General features: G+C 44.6%; 1 long non-coding RNA gene across 5 annotated transcripts; it reads left to right on the plus strand.

Moving 5' to 3' along the window:
* Positions 1-1,361: 1,361 nt before the first annotated feature.
* On the plus strand, positions 1,362-2,012 carry LOC112078911 (uncharacterized). 5 transcript variants are annotated; one of them, XR_011478969.1, is made up of 4 exons: positions 1,362-1,605; positions 1,641-1,673; positions 1,738-1,770; positions 1,835-2,012. It is a non-coding gene; the product is annotated as an uncharacterized lncRNA (long non-coding RNA). The 5 variants fall into 5 exon arrangements; XR_011478967.1 differs by having other exon boundaries at positions 1,362-1,673; XR_011478970.1 differs by lacking the exon at positions 1,641-1,673.
* The last annotated feature ends 2,252 nt before the right edge of the window (positions 2,013-4,264 follow it).

Genomic DNA, 4,264 nt, shown 5'->3' on the forward strand with positions numbered 1-4,264 from the left:
TTGTTGATTGGCCAGAGAGTTGGTTGACCGTGGCCTAATTAGATTGTTGATTGGCTAGAGAGTTGGTTGGCCTTCCTCCATGTGCAGCCATGCATAGAATACACATCTACGCACGCACTCACGCATACATGGCTAATCAACGATGGTGGCGTGTCACGATTTCGAAGTCGACGTCCGCAACCTTCCATCCCTGCTCTTGATCGAGTGGGGCTTCTCCATCTGTCGTGGGGCCTGCACCATCCTGTGAAGCGTGGGAGTGGGGTTTCTCCATCTGTCGGGGGGCCTGCACCATCCTGTGAAGCGTGGGAGTGGTGCGGATTTCCTCGGCCTTCTCGCCAGCCGTGATTTTGGGCAGCTCCATGGTAAGAAATGTGACTGTTTCTGGTGCAAAAACAATGTCTTATCCCAGAACTTGAGTAAATGACATTACTAAACTGCTCCTGAATGTACTAGGCCAGGACATGGCCATTGATTCTATCGTCGTCCAGGTGGGTTTTAATGACATTACTAAGCTGCTCCTGAATGTACTACACCAGGACATGGCCATTGATTCTATCGTCGTCCAGGTGGGTTTTAATGACATTACTAAGCTGCTCCTGAATGTACTACACCAGGACATGGCCATCGATTCTATCGTAGTCCATGTGGGTTTTAATGACATTAAGACGGGCAGCTCTGAACAGTTGAAACTGGATTTCAAAGAGCTGGTTGACTCTCTGCTAGACACTAATAAAACAACATATCTGGCCCTGTGCTCTTTCTGAATGTTGGCATTGGACGCTTTAGCAGGATTCTTTCTCTTCACAACTGGCTACGTGATTATTACAGCTCAATAGCTGTAACTTCTGTTGACAATTTCAATACCATTTTGGAAACAAAACACGTTTTATAAGGTGGATGGGATCCACCCAAATCCTGTGGGTTTCTAGATCCTTTCACAGCATTATAAGGCTGCGTTGAGACAATGACTTATCAATGACCCTAGCCCAGCTCTGTTAATCCCTACCGTTGTGTCGCTGAGTCATCATAATGCTTTAGAAAATGTACATTACACCAGGGGCATTGGTAGACACAGTGTAAGTAAGCTAATTTATGTCCGTCTAACTGAGCCTGAATGCCTCTGCTGATCCTACAGCTAATGTATGCAGAAATCATGTGTCTATGAACCAGATTTATGCTGTTAACACTGAGGCGGTGTGCGCTAGTAGGAAGTCCACAGTTAACACTGAGGCGGTGTGCGCTAGTAGGAAGTCCACTGTTAACACTGAGGTGGTGTGCCCTAGTAGGAAGTCCACTGTTAACACTGAGGCGGTGTGCCCTAGTAGGAAGTCCACTGTTAACACTGAGGCGGTGTGTGGTAGCCTCGGTCCTGGTCGAATGTTACAAACAGAACAGCTGGAGAATATAGGTTACACAGATTCAGAAAACAGTCAGCAACTAGGTTACACAGATCCAGAAAACAGTCAGACACTAGGTTCACAAGATCCAGAAAACAGTCAGCCAACTAGGCTACACAGATCCGAAAACAGTCACAACTAGGTTACACAGATCCGAAAACAGTCAGCCAACTAGGTTACACAGATCCGAAAACAGTCAGCCAACTAGGTTACCACAGATCCGAAAAACAGTCAGCCAACTAGGTTACACAGATCCGAAAACAGTCAGCCAACTAGGTTACGCAGATCCGAAAACAGTCAGCAACTAGGTTACGCAGATCGAAAACAGTCAGTCAACTAGGTTACGCAGATCCGAAAACAGTCAGACCACTAGGTTACCAGATCCAGAAACAGTAAGCCATCTAGGTTACCAGCTCAGAAAACAGTCAGCCAACTAGGTTACGCAGATCCGAAAACAGTCAGACAACTAGGTTACGCAGATCCAGAAACAGTCAGCCAACTAGGTTACACAGATCCGAAAACAGTCAGCCAACTAGGTTACACAGATCCAGAAAACAGTCAGCCAACTAGGTTACACAGATCCGAAAACAGTCAGCCAACTAGGTTACACAGATCCAGAAAACAGTCAGCCAACTAGGTTACACAGATCGAAAACAGTCAGCCAACTAGGTTCACAGATCCAGAAAACAGTCAGCCAACTAGGTTAGAATCCAGAAAACAGTCAGCCAACTAGGTTACACAGATCCAGAAAACAGTCAGCCAACTACAGTCAGCTCAATAAGGGGCCATCAGCACCCTCCTTGAAACATGTGGAACGTGATGCCTCTTCTGTGGCTTTGTAGGTTACACACCCCAAAAACAGTCGGTCAAATAGAGTCAGACCAAATGACCACAGTGGCCATGTACCAAGCTGGCCAACCACTGGCTGCCTGCCTTAATAAAGTCCCAGGCCTCTACTGTACATACAACTGTCTGAGGAGGCATATTGGATGCAATATCATTGCTCACATTGCTTTTGACCGTTAACATTTTGATCATTTTTAAAGTATATCACAGTTATATTTTTTCTTTCTAGTATATTAAAGCTTTTTGCTTTTGGGGAAAGGAATGAATTATATATTATTATTATGATTGTGTGGACTTGACTTTGAAGAACATTTGTTGTTTAAAAAAAAAAAAGTTGATAGTTTTAAGGACGACGCTCCTATGAGCTGTAGAATACACACCTAGAGGAAAATAACATCTGTCCAATAAGAAAGACACACACACACACACACACACACACACACACACACACACACACACACACACACACACACACACACACACACACACACACACACACACACACACCAATAAGACAGACCAGATTGACTTGTGTTTAGTGTGAATACAACATAACTGTCTTCTCAAAGGTTTTCTTCTTCTCCTGTTTGCTCTGCTACTTCCTGTTGTGGGTCAGTCTATTCCTGCTTCTAGTTGAATATGTTTTTTTTGCGTTTTTTTTATTCCCAGACTTGTATTGACAGAAAGTTATATTAAAATAAAACTTGACACAGCAGTGTTGATGTTTACTTGAGTTATTTGGATGTTTTTTTTGACCATGTTACTTTTAAAATGCCATATTTGTTTGAGAGAAGAGTTGAAGATAGTTTACATTGTAGCAAACAGACCAAAAAGGAGACAGTGAATGACGTGCCACACCAACAGAGGACTCTGTACCTGTGAGGAACATTTCTCCTGTGTTAACCTGGGAGTGGACAGAACCTGTCTGCTGTAAGGGACATTTCCCCTGTGTTAACCTGGGAGTGGACAGAACCTGCTGTAAGGGACATTTCTCCTGTGTTAACCTGGGAGTGGACAGAACTGCTGCTATAAGGACATTTCTCCTGTGTTACCCTGGGAGTGGACAGAACTGCTGCTATAGGAACATTTCTCCTGTGTTAACCTGGGAGTGGACAGAACCTGTTGTAAGGGACATTTCTCCTGTGTTAACCTGGGAGTGGACAGAACCTGTTGTAAGGAACATTTCTCCTGTGTTAACCTGGGAGTGGACGAAACCTGCTGTAAGGGACATTTCTCCTGTGTTAACCTGGAGTGGACAGAACCTGTTGTAAGGAACATTTCCCTGTGTTAACCTGGGAGTGGACAGAACCTGTTGTAAGGAACATTTCTCCTGTGTTAACCTGGGAGTGGACAGAACCTGCTGTAAGGAACATTTCTCCTGTGTTAACCTGGGAGTGGACAGAACCTGCTGTAAGGAACATTTCTCCTGTGTTAACCTGGGAGTGGACAGAACCTGTTGTAAGGAACATTTCTCCTGTGTTAACCTGGGAGTGGACAGAACCTGCTGTAAGGGACATTTCTCCTGTGTTAACCTGGGAGTGGACAGAACCTGCTGTAAGGACATTTCTCCTGTGTTAACCTGGGAGTGGACAGAACCTGTGTTAAGGGACATTTCTCCTGTGTTAACCTGGGAGTGGACAGAACCTGTTGTAAGGAACATTTCTCCTGTGTAAACCTGGGAGTGGACAGAACCTGCTGTAAGGGACATTTTCTTGTGTTAACCTGGGAGTGGACAGAACCTGCTGTAAGGGACATTTCTCCTGTGTTAACCTGGGAGTGGAAATCAAATGTATTTATAAAGCCCTTCCTACATCAGCTGATATCTCAAAGTGCTGTACAGAAACCCAGCCTAAAACCCAAACAGCAAGCAATGCAGGTGTAGAAGCACAAACTAGCCTGTGGTAAAAGTCTGGAGACCCAGTTAAATAACAGGTCATCTTCAGGTCAGCAAATCTGTTTAGAAGAGATCCATAGACTCAGAATACAGCCATGATAAATGGAGCTTTGTCCTATTTCGTCAG

This window comes from Salvelinus sp. IW2-2015, unplaced genomic scaffold (assembly GCF_002910315.2).
Source record: "Salvelinus sp. IW2-2015 unplaced genomic scaffold, ASM291031v2 Un_scaffold6482, whole genome shotgun sequence".
Taxonomy (NCBI): Eukaryota; Metazoa; Chordata; class Actinopteri; order Salmoniformes; family Salmonidae; genus Salvelinus; species Salvelinus sp. IW2-2015.